We start from the raw sequence: 15,395 nt of genomic DNA, 5'->3' as shown, positions 1-15,395 counted from the left end.
TGAGAAGTCTATTCTTGATGAGCCCAATGAAACTGGGCTTGGTCATCTGACTTTCTTTGGCCAATGGAATGTGGGCAGAGGGGGCAGTGGTCCAACTCCGAGCCCAGGCTTTAAGATGCACACATCGGGCCCACTAACGCGAGTACACGCTCACTGCACCTTCGTTCTAGACCCGGAAAGGCAACACACAGAACAGACCAGAATTGCCCCAGTTGACCTACATACTTGCCAAGGACAGAAATAACCACTTTTTGTTATATACCACTGGGAGTTTGTTAGTTATCCAGCAAAGGCTGACTCATACAGTAATCATCTGGTAGATCTCAATAAAGCCTAAGTGAATGAACTCTAATGACCGGGTAACACATCCATTCTTGGCTTTCAACAAAATCGAAGAATGAATTAGAATTGTCAAAAGATAGATTATTAAAAGTAATTTCATCAGTGGGTGACTTTTTGGCATATGATCCAGAAGTGGTTAGACAAATTGAACAGCATTGTTAAAATAAAACTTTTTATTCCTATTTACATGAACAGGGTTTCTTGGGGCTGACGTCTAGAAACATGAAATGTATAAATAGAATTGTGAGCCCTGTCTCATCGAAGCCATAAGCAATATTTATCTTCAATACAGCAAAATAACCCAACCTTATTCATGTCGTTAAGCGTTTTTTCCCCAATGATTAAAAAAAATTGTTTAATGATTATTTATGGAAATTTGTGATATAGTTAAGTTGTTTTGACCAATTATGTACTACCAACAATTGCAAGGCATAGCTCTACCCAAGAGGCAATTAACACTTAGAGCCTTATGTTCATTCACAGGTAATTATAAAATTAAACTTTCAATTTATGTGCATATTTTTATTGTAGAAAATAATGGTGATAAGTGTAGAGTTTCAAAAATAAACATATATTAAAACAAATTCTCTGGGGGAGGAAGTAGTGGAAGCAGGGTAGAAATATAAATCCAAGGAAAAAAGGATGAAGCACAGATTCCCATTGTTAAATAAAATCTGATTCATAAATTTAAAAAATGGATGGCAGTCGGTATCAAATTGTTATGGCACTGGGATGCCACTGGATATAATGTGATTTACATTTTATTTTTAAAATGTCAATTGTTAGCAAAATCCAGAATAAATAAATCGTTAAAAAAAAATCAAAGCAAATTGAAGTTAGAAAAAGGTCTTTGCTCTCTGTCTCACAATGTATTACATGAAGATGAAAATATAACAAAAAAAGCTATTGAATCACATGACTCTTACTAAAATATTAAGACTATCTCATGCCAGGAGGTGGGAGAAATGGGGAGATGTTGATCAAAGAGTATAAACTTCCAGTTATAAGAGGAATGATTTCTGGGGATCCAATGTACAGCATGGTGATCAGGCTAATAATATGGTATTACATAGGGGCGCCTGGGTGGCTCAGTCGTTAAGCGTCTGCCTTCGGCCCAGGTCATGGTCCCAGGGTCCTGGGATCGAGCCCCGCGTCGGGCTCCCTGCTCTACGGGAAGCTTGCCTCTCCCTCTCCCACTCCTCCTGCTTGTGTTCCTGCCCTCGCTGTCTCTCTCTCTCTCTGTCAAATAAATAAATAAAATCTTTAAAAATATATATATATGGTATTACAAACTTGAAAGCTAATAATGAATAGATAATTCATTATTACAATATTCATTATTAAATGTTCTCACCACAAAAAATAAATGATAATTATGTGATGTGATGAAGGTGTTAGCTAATCACTTTGCAATGTGTGTGTCAAATCAACACACCGTATACAAATTTAATACGTTACATGTCAATTAAATCTCAATAAATCTGAAAAAATGGACTGTTTTAGAGGCATAAAATGGTTATTTTTACTAAAAAACTTTATTGAGCTACAAAAATGAAAAATTACTTTTAAATAGTTTATTTCATCTTTATTTCAACCTTAAAATTTGTCTATTACCAAGTTTGTTTTATAATGAATGTAACCCATGAATACTAAGCAGTAAATATGTGAAATTATTAAATAAGTATATGGGGGTGCTTACTCAGGCATATTTACTTGTTAGGGTGCAAGGATAAACCATTGGGAGCCACTTATCTATGAAACTCTATGTGACTGAGTTAGAATATCATAAAGAAATAGATTGTCAGCATGGAATATATAAATAACCAAATTTGGCTCAATATGCAAAGGATCCATCATGAATAAAATTGAAAAAGATAATTATCCCCCCCAAATTTGCCAAAACCAGATGATTTTATGGATGTTATTTTAAACTCTGAAATTATAGAGTTCTTTTGCAATTTAAAATGTCCCAGAGCATAAAGAAAGATGGAAATCTTCCCAGTTTATTTTAACCTTATACCAAAACCTGATATAATTATCACAATGAAAGAAAACTACAGCTAAATTTCACTTATGATTATAGAGGAGAAAAAATCCTAAATAAAATATCATCCATCCAGATGTAATAAAAGAACAACAAATTCCTACTATAGTAGGGTTTATTCTTGGAATCAAGGATCATGTAGCAAGAAATCTATTAATGTAATAGACACAAATGATAAAAAAAATCATATCAATAGATGCCCTTCAAAAATACCCAGTTTAGTTCAACATCTATGTTTGCTAATGTATTTAAAGAAAGTAGAAAGAATATTCCTTGAATGTTTCATATATATATATTTTTTTTTCTTCACACATACACATATACAAATACAAATGCTAATAAATATGTAGGTACTTAGATGCGTCTTTCTGTGTCTCCCTCCTTCCCTCCCTCCCTCTCTTTCTCTCTTTCAGAGGTAGTCCTATAAAGTCATTAACACTGATACAGTTATCTGCTATTTTGTGATGTTAGAATCTTAGCCAATATAATGAGAAAAGCTAAATAGGCTGTAAAATACTCAGATGAAAGAAAGTATCAAGCCGATACCAGTTTGCAGTTGAAAAATTACACCAATAACTAAGAAAGCTTAGGAAAACGGTCATTTGCGAAACACACACCACAGACCTATTAGCTATAAAACAGGTTTCCAATAATAACCAATGATAACCAAGCCAAGGACCCTTCACAACAGCGACAGTAAGTGTGAATTACCTACACATATACTTAATTAGAAATGCAGAGGATCCATAGGAAAACATTTACAACATTTTCCAAGGGCAACTACAAAAAAGTGATGTTGCTAGATCAGAAGACTCAATATTGTTATTGTTTTTTGTGGAGTTACATACAAATATATCAGAATTCTAATGGGCTTCTTTTTATAACACATGACTGAGTGATATCGAAGTTCAACAACAAAAATAAACTGCAAAAACCATGAACATTTTCAAAACTAAGCCTAAGAGATTTTTCCTCTCGTGTTTTTCAAAATACATTATCAAAATATAATAGTTAAAAGTGGAACTGAAATAGAACGGTAAAACAGGATAAAAATCCTTGGGTTCCAACCATACTTAAAAATGTAATATATGCTAAGATGATCTTTATTAGCAATAGGAAAACAATACCTATTATTTAAAAATGGTGTTAAAACAATTGGCTAAACATTTTGGGGAAAAAAAGGCAAATTTCCCACCCTGTCCCATAATCTAAAATAAGTTCCAGATAGATTAAAGATTTTGAATATGAAAAATAAATTGTTTATACTCAAAAGGAATTCTCTAAGCATGGATCCAGGGGTGGGATCCAGGTTTTGCAGGACTCACTCAATTTTAGAGCTTTCATTAAACTAAATAATATAAAAATGCGAATGCAAAATTAGAAAAAATGGATTAAAATTACTTATAATTGTTCATTAAAACATAAGGAGTACTAAGTGCTCTTAAAATTTAAAGTTATTTGACTAATTTGTATTATTTTCCCTTAGCTTTACTGAGGTAAAATTGACAAATAAAATTGTAAGGTATTTAAAGTGTATATGTGATGATTTGATATACATATGCAGTGTGAAAGGAAGCCCCTCACTGAGTTAATTCATATATCATCACCTCACATATTTACTTTTATTTTTTGGCAAGGGCTTTCTTTCTTTCTTTCTTTCTTTCTTTCTTTCTTTCTTTCTTTCTTTCTTTCTTTCTTTCTTTCTTTCCTTTTTTCTTTCTTTCTCTCTTTCTTTTAAATTTATTTTGAAAGAGCAGGAGGGCAGAGGGAAAGGGAGAGAATCTCAAGGAGACTCCATGCTCAGCATGGAGCCCGATGTAGGGCTGGATCCCAGGACTCCGAGATCATGACCTGAGCCAAAACCAAGAGTCAATGCTTAACCCACTGCTCCACCCAGGCCCCCCAGCAAGTGCATTACTTTTTTAAGCAGCATGTATAAAGCAATCGGTAGACTCTGCTATAATGATGTTTGAACTCAGTATTCAAAATGATGTATAGAAAATATGGAGTTCCCCAATTAGTCAATTTGAAATAAAGAAGGCCAATTATCATACAGAAAATAACACTTCAGAAAAGCAGAGGAAATTGACAAAGTTACAGAGAGCGAATGAGAGAAAATGCAATTTAGGGACATGCAGAAAAAGACTATCAGAGACCATCAGAAATGGGAGGCAGAGGATCAGGTGTATGGCAACCAAACTAATTATGTGGCCAAGATAGGGGTGTGTCTGACAGCAGAGGGAGGGACAGGCCTAACCGAGAGCTGTCCTGTGATATGCAGAAGAAAGAACCCCATACCAAAAAGGAAAAAAAAAAAAAAAAAGGTAGATTCTGGAAAAAGTAGGATTAGCTGGGATCAGTGGTAGCATACAGATAATTCTCTTTTTTCCCCCATCCAATAATTTATTTCTTTTCTTGGTATTTGCTTTGGATAAATCCCAGATACTCCCTTTGGTTTTCTCTTTTTACTACCTATCATTTGGTTTGGGGGGGTGTACAAATGCTGAAATTTAGAGAATTGGAGTATGCTTCTCTGATATTTCATTGTCTACCATCTCTGGTCTGAAAATGCTGGTAATACTGCTTTACCCCACGGTGGCTGAAATGCTTGAAGAAAGAAAAATACCAGCCAAGTTACCCTTGTTTAATCCAATGAGTTCCATCGCATCCCACAAACGCTTACTGAGTCTAAGAAGCGTCAGGTCCCTCGCGAGTTTCTGGGGATGAATAGAGCGAGTCCATGTGGCAGTCACATAAAATAACCACATGCTGTATGCCAGGAATGATAATGGAGGTATCTAACCAGTGACGTGACCACTGAGATCAGGGAAGTCAGAACGCTTTCCAAAGGGCCAGAAAGGCAAAGGCATAAGATATCACGTGTCCACTAAGAGGGAGAGAGGCATACAGGAAGTAGAAAAAGGGGGAAGAACACAGAGGAATGGATGATCATCATACACTCAGGGAATGATCTGGTGCAGATGAAATGAACAACAGCAACCGCAACAAAACACTGTGGGCGCAGTCTTACTGTCCTCTGGAGTGGTCATCCTCTTGACTCCTATGGATACCGTGGGCGCACTGAAGCCACTTCGGAGGAACAATGGAGTCCGAAGCCTAGGGTTTCCATCTCAGGCTGAAATCTCTTAAGCTAGCTTCTTTTATCTCAGGGGAGAGGAGCAAGAGAAAGAGGCAGCCTGTCATCTCCTATCCAAAACCTTCTAGGGTTTTTCTCTGCCTTCAGAACACAGCCTTATGAACACAGCATCCAAATCCCTTCATAATAGGAAGCGAGTGTAAGATCTATTTGCTATTTTTTTCAGATTTGTTATGGCATGAAAATCATCATTTCAAGAACTTCTTGGCAGGAGCTAAGGTAAAAAAAAATAAATTTTATATGTGAACAAGCTTGCCTTTAGCCTGTTTCTCAGAAGTCAAGACAGCGGGCAACTTCAGACTTCTGAAATGACTGGAATTGGGAATGGTCAGGACAAAACCACCTAGCCCACTCTCCGGAGGCAAGAAGGCAGGGGCTGAGCACTCACGGCTCACCCCTCTCAACTCACTGAGCAGAGGTGGGGGTGCCGTGGCCGCCACAGGTCCCGTGGAGTCCTGTGGTTGATGGGCACGTCGAGAAAAGGCCAATTTGTATTTGTTTCTGTGTTGGTTTAAAGGCCAAGAAACAATAAAGGTCTGCCAAGGAACTGGGCAAGGGAAAAAAACCCAAAAACTCAGTAGAGAGAACAAGAGATAGGTGGTTGCTTTAGCCCTGGTGGCAGCTTGAAGGTGGTCAGAGAGGCAGTAAATAGATAATCCTCTGACCACAGACGAGATGACCATGTTCCTCGAAGACAGGGAAGTTAGAACAGCTGTGTTGTGCTCTCAGAGGACAAACAACTCCCCCTGCTAAACTACACATAGTGTCCTTTGGACAGGAGTCATGTGGGAATGTGTTTGTGGGGGGTGTATGACAGATTTCATTCCAATTTATAACAAGCCAAATTCCAGAAATGCACGCTAACATCAATGACTTTTTTTTGAAAGATTTTATTTATTTATTTGAGAAAGAGAGAGCACGGGCAGGGGGAGGGGCAGAGAAGGAGGGAGAAGCAGACTCCCTGCTGAGCAGAGAGCCTATTGTGGGGCTCTATCCCAGGACCCTGAGATCATGACCTGAGCCAAACACAGACGCTTAACCGACTGAGCCCCTAGGGGCCCCTCAATGATTTTTTTTTAACATGTCAATTTTAGGGACATTTTAAATCCACAGATTCCACACCATCTTCATAATCATTGATAGCAACTCATAAATGAGCTCATCATGATTCGCTCGCTGAATCCTTGTTCCTGTGGGGCATTCCTATTCCCATTTCAGCAAATGGGCTACACAGGAACTTGGGTCAGAAATCCAGGAGTCATGCTAGATCCTTTTCTCTTTTGTACTTTGACTCTTGACCTCCAGATTATTTAACTTCCTTTCTCTCTCTATCTACTACTTTCCATAAAAAATGGGTAATATGTCTTCTCTGTTGGTGTGTAAGCTCACTGAGAAAAAGCTTAATTCCCATTTTTCACTTCCAACGCTTCCTACATTCATTGCCTTAAACACTCAAATGGTGTCACATTTAATTTTTTTTATATAAAGTTCAAGGATTTAAAATGTCAATACTCAGAGGTTGACAACACTGGCCTTATATATATATGATGGTTTGTTCCCTGGTGGGTTGTCCACGGTAAAATTCTACTGGACTCCTTCTCCGCTAATATGGGCAGACCTCGGTCAGTGGTAGGTGACACCTCAGAGTGTCGTCCAGGCCTATGGACGGTGCCCCTTCAAGTTGGGATGTGTTCAGAACATCCACGTTCTCAAACACATGCATTCCAATAATGACTCAGCATTGCATATTGGAGGGTTAAATTAGTCAATAACTCTTCAGATCAGTGCTTTAAACAAGAAAATTGTTTCCAGATTTATACACCTAATTTCACTGTGTTGCATATAAGTCACAATCCTTATGCTCAATAATCTTCTATTTTAAAAATAGATAAGACTGACACACCTAGAGATAGATAAGTCTGTAGATAAAGCAAGTGCTTCTGACTTCATTCCAATGGAAACATTTCAAACTAAATTAGGAAACTCCTAACTCTCTTCTTTCTCAAAGCATTTTTTGTTTCGTTGTTTTTTTAAATGACTGTTATGGAAGGGAAGAGAATCATTCATTTTGACTTTACCTTTTGATTAATCCTATTCTTCTTCGTAATTCTTTTTTGACTGTTGTCATGGCGGAAGAAGATTCAGGGAAATTTCTCAGTGCAAGTGATGCTGTGGTAGTTTTCTATCTAGTTTTGACTCTTAAAAACAAAACAAAACAAAAAAACAAAAAAAAAAAACGAAAAAAAACCAAACTTCTGTTATCACTTGGAACCATCCCATATTTTACTTGTCTTTGTTTTTGTTCCATTGTTCATATTTTCCTCTTGAAACCAGCTTATTTTGAGAAAATGAAAGCACTAAATTTCATTCTAGAATCACTTTATTCTACTTGATTTGAGCAGTTGATATTCGTTTGTGAGTTTCTTGAGCCAAACTTCACGGGTTTAGCATAGGTTACAGACCTGAACCATGGAAGCACCTTCTTTCTCATGCTACGTGGAGGTTTGGATGCCATGTTTCTATAGGGTGACCTGCATATGATGGCTTATTAAAAGTGATGTTCAACAGGGTACTTGCTTGATTGTTTAAGATTAATTGACTTCCAATTAATCCTTGAGACTAGAAGCAGCTGCTCAGGACTGTGACAAAATAATGTTTTCACCGTTTCCTAATGAGTTCCATGTGGTTATTTCTCTTTTGATGGAGAGAAATGTTTCTTTAATAAAATCGATTTGTACCAGGCATTTACTGTTTTATTTTCCCTTGAATGCTGGGTCTAGCTCAGTAGTAGCATACAGAGAAAATACACGGAGACCCATTGTATAACCACTTATGGTGCTCTTAGTAGCAGTAAACAGAGACCCACAGGTGGCTTACTCCGAGAGAGAGGAAATGATTTGCCTTTTAGATTTGCTCAGCTTGCATTTCATTTATTCTGTAAAGAGCCAACAATGACACATACACTTCAGTTCCAATTTCATTTGTGCTGTTTGTTGTTTAAAATGATCCAGTGTCTGTTCTGTGTACCAGGGGCTGCTGTACAAGGCCGGCCAGTTCCTTGTGAATTCTGCACTTCCTAGCCCAGTCATATTGGCCCAATGTCCCATGGTCAATGCTGCACATCCCTTGATACTCCAACGGACAACTGGTCTGAGGATGCAATTCTTTTAAAAACAGCAACAGCAAAAACCACAAACTGGGCAGTAACTGTCATTGTTTGCTAAGGGTCTGCTACATGTCTTGGTTTGGGCTCCCTAGCACACCCCAGAGAAGAATTTTATTTTATTTACAGAGTCATCCTAGGAGGTGCAAATGAGGGCAGTGGGAGAGGCAGAAATGGTAGAAGGAAGGAATGCAGGGGAGGAGTAATGCCCAGGGTAGCTGGGGCATTTATCCCCTTACTCTCATCCCTGCTGGTACCTCCCCAGTGTTCCCAGCTGTGCTGCGTGCTGGTTGGACGAGCCAGCATAGTTTGGGCAACAGAGACAGTGTCACTCAGAACAACTGGAAGAAGCTGTCAGGAGCCCAGAAACCATCCACTGTTGATACAGACGAGCCTGGGTGCATGGAGGATCTGGAGCATCTCCTACACTACACTAACTGTATTAAGCTTCCTTGAAAAAAATTAGGTAAACTTTGTTTTTTGATGACTGCTTTGAAGATACTGCAAAATTGGATATTGGCATAACAAGGGTACTCATCTGAATAACATCTATCCTGTCTCAAGGAGATAACATAGAAATTTGGAAGAAAAGGTCATTGTATCTCTGGCAAATTACAGACACTGTTGAGAAGTGGTGTGGTCTAGTGGTTCAGAGTGCAGGCTGAGGGGTCTGACAAGCTGGCTGTGGATGCCGACAATGACACCTGCTACCGGTGTGACCGGTGACTCAACCTTTCTAGTCTTACAGCCCTGTGTCCTCATCTGTAACGTGGAGGTAGTTAGAGTATCTACCACTAAGGGCTGTTGGTGGGACCAACCGAGATCCCAAACGTGAAGCTGTTAGCGCATTGAACAACACTGAAGTCCATGGTCACTATTACCATGATGACAAAATAACATCTTCTGCGGCTTCTCAACTGGAATGCACAGCTGAGGAACGGGTGTTAGGAAGTAGTGCTATGATCAAAAGCATATTGTTAGCCAGTCACGAAAAGACAAAGGCTGTATGATTCTGCTTATACAAGGTATCTAAAGTAGTCAAATTCATAGAAGCATAAAGGAGGATAGAGGTGGCCAGGGGTTGGGGGAAGGAGGAAATGGTATTTGTTCAATGGATACAGAGTTTCAGATTTGTAAGCTCTAGAGATAAAAAAAGCTCTAGAGATCTGTTGCACAAAAATGTGAATATGCTTAACACCCCCGAACCGTATAATTAAAAATGAATAAGATGGTCAACTTCATGTTTTATGTTTTTTAGCACAATTTAAAAAAAAATTTTAAAAAGCATATTGTGGATAAGTTCCATCAGTTATACCCATGAAATGGAATCCAGAGCCTACTGTTAAGCCTTTCTCTTGTGTTGTAGTCAGCTACATCAACATGGAAATTTGGAAGACATATCAGATCACTCTTCTATTTAGAATGCATGTCCCCCAAAATGCTACTTAAATTATTCATTGTGGGCACCCAAGGAAGATTGTAGCCAGTAAGAGAGCTTCACTCCCTGCCAGAGATATCAAAGCAGTTGTTTCTAATATAAACACTGCCTCTAAACAGCAGGCTTCGAATAAGCTCAGGAGGATACAAGAAAAACATCATTCAGAGGTTTTGCAGATCAACACAGATAACTCTGTCTTTGGCTCCCTGGGGATAGATTCAGTTTCCTGATTGCAAATTCAAGGATGTGGAAAGCCAATTCTTTAGGAAGAAAGACCATTGTAAAGAAGAAGATGTACAAATCAACCAGCATAATGTTCAAGAATTGCATTCCACCTGCAGGTTCTGGGGCAAGAAGCCTCATGATATTCTAGAACACTAAAGAGGCTAAGAAGGAAGTCAGTGTCAGTCATGGCCTATTATTTACTAGTAATCCCACTTTAAAAGAATTTTCTCTTAGGGCTTTTTGCAATTAGCAAAGTCACAAAGATATCATGGAAAGGGACAGAACAAGCTCTCAAAAGTGTCACTGAGATGATAATACTGGGCATCATCCCCCATTCCCAGGTTCTGGTCCTTAGTTTCAAAATTTAGATTCTTTTCCTCTCCATTTCTTCCAGATCTATGGACCAGACCCTGGGAAATGACCATGCCTAGATATTACCATCTTGTAAGATCTTTTGCAAGTTGACCATTCAACTTCTCTGAGGTTGTCTTATGTTAATCAAACTTATAAATGACAGATGTATACATAGGACTTCCCATTTAATAACTTGTCTGGAATCCAGACTCCAATTTCTGATACCAGAGTCAACATATTAATCAGAAGATTAGAGTTAGAAATAAAGAGAGTGAGATCATTTTAAGAAAGACCTCATATGGGTCAGGAAAAAAAAGTCACTCTTGTCTCCCAGTGGCTTATTATTTCTGTAAGAGACCTGACTCTCTGTTTTCTTTGGCAGTAGTAGATTAACACGAACAAATTCTTGATCTCTATTATAATATCCTGTTGTTAAGCTCTAGTCAGATCATCTTCTCCTTAAACACCTTTGTCTAGATGAGGCTTATTGATTAGGCTCCAACGTTCATAGTTACAATCCCTGCTTTCTTCCAATGACTCTGACAGAGGCTTTCTGGGCTTGGAGCTTACCCAAATTCCCCAGCCATGTATTTACTGGAAATCTCTTGGCTTATTTCTGCTGATCCCATCCAGGCCAACTGGTCTATTTTCACTTTTAGAGGGGAACACGTCCTCAGGATACCTCCCGTAAGATTTTGAGACCATTTAAAGACCATCCTGAAGTTTGCAAAGGCTTTCCCCCAGAGCAAGAACAGCAAAGAAACTGGTGTAGTCATGAACTAGGAGGACTGTTTTGCTGTCTGTGACATTTCTGGCATTAGCAGGGTGTCTGAAGCACGGCAGGCATTCAGTATGCCTGATATGTCTTTGCTACTGCTCCCATATTCATAGAGCTCACAAAAATCCCTGTTCCCCATCAGTGCTATTCTATAATGAGTTCCCACTAGCCCATGAATGACAGAGCCTCGGGAGGCAGGTCTCTCTAGCACTGTGTATCGTGCCTGGTATGTAGTAGGGGCTCAAGAAATTTTTATTGGATAGAAGTTAGTATAATTGTCGTGGATTCAGCGGTGCCTCTGTTAAGGGAGGAACCATCAGGAAGCAGCATGACGGGGTGCTGCCAGTCGAAATCAGTTCTAATCCTGACTCTGTCATCTTACTAGGTATGTGATCCAAGAGAAGTCATTTATCCATTCTGAGTTGTTTCCATTTCTGCATTTGTAAAATGGCAATGGTAGTACCTGATCTCATAAGGCAGTTGAGAAGAAAATGCAGATGCAAAAACCATGTGATGAGACTCGGTAGAATGTAAAAACTCAGTAATTATAAGTTCCCCACCCTAACTGTCCCTTGGTACCCAATCTTTTCAGTTTTTCCATCCATTTGTTGTTGACCCTGATATGCCAACTCAATAGTTTTTAGCATTGGACCTCAATTTGGCATGATACCCCTATTCTCATTCCTCCTGCCTGGCCTAATCCAGCCCTGGCCTCTTTTATCCACTCCTAGAGATACTGAAGTCCTAAAGCCTTGTCTTCTTATGGTGTTTCCTGCCCAAGCTCTACCTACCCCTTCTCAGTACCTTGCTGATCTTGGCTATAGCAAGTCTAGAGGCTTCTCCCCTAGGTCCATTTGTAGCATAGCCCAATGGGATTAGAAAAATCATTAATTTTATAATTTTAGGATTACATAAGTCTATAATTTCAGGATTTTATGAATAGCTAAAGGTCTATTTCTGGATATAAAACCTAAAGAATTTCTATGTCATTTCAAAACATCCAAAGTAAAGAAAAAAATTAAATCTGGAACATCCAATGTCACCATTTTGGGCTGTCACATCAATGCTGTTGGTATTCATTCCTCTCAAAGTAAGGAAGAAATGAACCTAATGCAAAAACCAAAACTGGAGTTCTAGGCCTTGCAATGCGACTGCATATTTGCAATGCTTTCCTTCTATAAAAGTAAGGCTTGAGCAGTCCCATCTACCTCCCCCACTGCCCGATCCAGTGTATTGGACCCAGACTGGGATTCAGAGTTTAAGGAACATTAGTCCAGTCCTGGGGTGGGGAAAGGAGAAAAAGGGTGGTTGAGGGTAAGGAGCTATTCTGGTCCTTGTGTGGAATCAGGATGATTCAAGGAATAGCAGCATCCATGTGAGAAACCAAAGCCCAAACATGTCAAATGTCCATCTCAGGTAACAGTCAGAGCAGCTAAGAGAGAAGCGAGAGTGTTAACTAAGGAAATAAGCCCACAGGGACTGAGGGTTTGAAGTAGACGATAGAGGCAGAATTTGCCTTTCCCAAAGGCTGCAGGAACATTCTGGAGTTCCTCTCCATAGGCTACATATCTTGTCTGGAAAGGCATTCTAAAACCCAATTGCCAGGGCGCTGGTGTGGTTCAGTTGGTTAAGCGTCTGACTCTTGGTTTGGGCTCAGGTCCTGATTTCAGGGTCTTGAGATCAAGCCCCATTCGAGGCTCTGTGCTCAGCATGGAGTCTGCCTGAGTTTCTCTCACCCCTGCTCGCTCTCTCTCTCTCTCTCTCTCTCTCAAATAAATAAATCTTAAAAAAAAAATTTTTTTAAAGCCAATTGCTAAGCACCCACTGCTACTGGTCTATGACATTTGCATTCGTCTTCTGTTGATGTGTAACAATTTATTACAAATTCAGAGGTTTAAAACAATACCCATTTATCAGCTCATAGTTTTGTAGGTCAAAACTATGGCATGGCATAGCTGGGTTCTCTGCTCAGAGTCTCATAAAGCCAAAATCAACAAGCCAGACTGAGCTCCCATCTGGAGGCCCTGGGTAAAAATCTACTTCCAAGTTCGTTCTCTTTGGCAGGTTTCATTTTTTTATGGTTGTAGGACTGAGGTCCCCAATTCCTTGCTGGCTGGCAGCTGGGGCTTGTACATAGTTTCTAGGAGCTGCCTGCCATTCTGAGACCCGGCTCCCTCCATCTTTAAGCCAGCAACAGCCTGTCCGTGGGGTCCTTCTTGTGTCCTCAATCTCTGAATTATTTCAAGAGCAGCTGGAAAAAACTGTCTGCTTTTAAAGAGCTCATGTGACTATTTCAGTCCCACTTGGATGATCTCCCTTTGTAACAGTCAACTGTGCCTTATAACATAACCTCATCACAAGAAGTGGAATCCATCCTCTTTACAGTTCCAGAGACTATGCAGGATGCAAACATTTAGGAAGGAGTGAGAAATTTGGGAGACCATCTTAGAATTCTGCCTACCACAGCATCCCATGGATTTGTTTCATCAGTAGGATACTCTCAGCTGTTATTGATTTATGAGCCTGGGCCACAGTGTACTTAACAGGTATATATATATTATCAGTGGTAATTCACTTTGCTGTTTTGAATTTGTTTTCACCACAAAATCCCAGCTGTCACTGGATGTATCTATTCCCTGTTGAGGGGTGGTAAAGAAGATCCAGGCCTGGGGCATTAGCCAAGTAAGCCAAATCAGGGACTCAGTTTCAAAGAGCTGGAAATAGCAGGTCATGCAGCTGAAGGCAGCCAGGAGCTAAGGGGATGCGTCCTAGCCAAAGTTAGTAGGAAGTAGAAACCAGAAACACAACCAGAAACCAGAATGCAGTGCCAATTCCAAAGAGCCAGAGAAAGGGCCAAAATTTGAGTTCAAAGCAAAGGGCAGGAGCTTGGCAGGTTGGAGATGGGATAGATGTAGGTTAGAAGCCAGACACAGAGAGGGTCCTAGATGATTGCTTCAAATGCCGCTGGGGTGTCTCTCTGTCTGGGGGAGTCAACGTGGAAACATATACACCCTTTGCCTTTTCATGAAGGAAATGGTCACCTCCAGAACAGATCTCTGAACGCATTAACAAGGGAACATATGAAGTTACCTAGGGACAAGTTTCACAACAACATTGACTTCCACCTACTCTGGCCCTATAAAGGCACCCAGCCCTTCTGCAGTGTCCCAGCGAGCATGTCAAGTGTGATAGGTAGCACATTTCTGCTCGCTATTACTGCCCTTCACCGTAGCCAAACTAACCAAGCTCCGTGGAAAGACAACCCTTCTCCTGCACTCAATCGCATCTGCTCTGATCTACTCCAGCAATTCTCTCCTCTCTCTCTTTCATCATCATTTCCCCTTCTGGGTTCTTCTGCTGCAATTCCTCCCTTGAAAGACTTCTCTTGTCCCTTCTTATCCATGGCCCCATTTGTCTGCTCCCCTTTGCAGCAAAACTCTTCAAAGTATTGTTACTCACTGTCATCCACTGCTCTCCCCCAGCCCCTCTCTAGCCCATCCAACCAGGCTTTCATCCCACAACCCCACTGATACTCCTCTTATTCAGGTCAGTAGGGGTCTCCATGTTACTTAAGCCAGTGGCCAGTTTTTGGCTCATTTGACTTGTTGTCTCAGCAGCGTTTGGCACCATGGGTCACTGCGTCCTGGTGCACTTCCCTCACTCGCTTTCCAGGATTCCACCTTCGTTTGTGTCTTCCTTCTGCCCTCCTCATGGCTGCTTCTTCGTTTCCCTTGCTGGGTCCTGCTCTTCTCCAGAGCTCTTCCTGCTAGGATGCTCCCAGGCTCAGCCTTGGGCTCTGTCCTCTATTCATACTCACTCCCTTATTGATTTATTCCCATCTCATGGTTTCACTCTCCATACGCTAATGGCTCCCACAAGCATATTTCCAGAGAT

The sequence above is a fragment of the Zalophus californianus genome, chromosome 7 (genome assembly GCF_009762305.2).
Source record: "Zalophus californianus isolate mZalCal1 chromosome 7, mZalCal1.pri.v2, whole genome shotgun sequence".
NCBI classification, from domain to species: domain Eukaryota; kingdom Metazoa; phylum Chordata; class Mammalia; order Carnivora; family Otariidae; genus Zalophus; species Zalophus californianus.
This window is presented reverse-complemented; position numbering follows the sequence as displayed.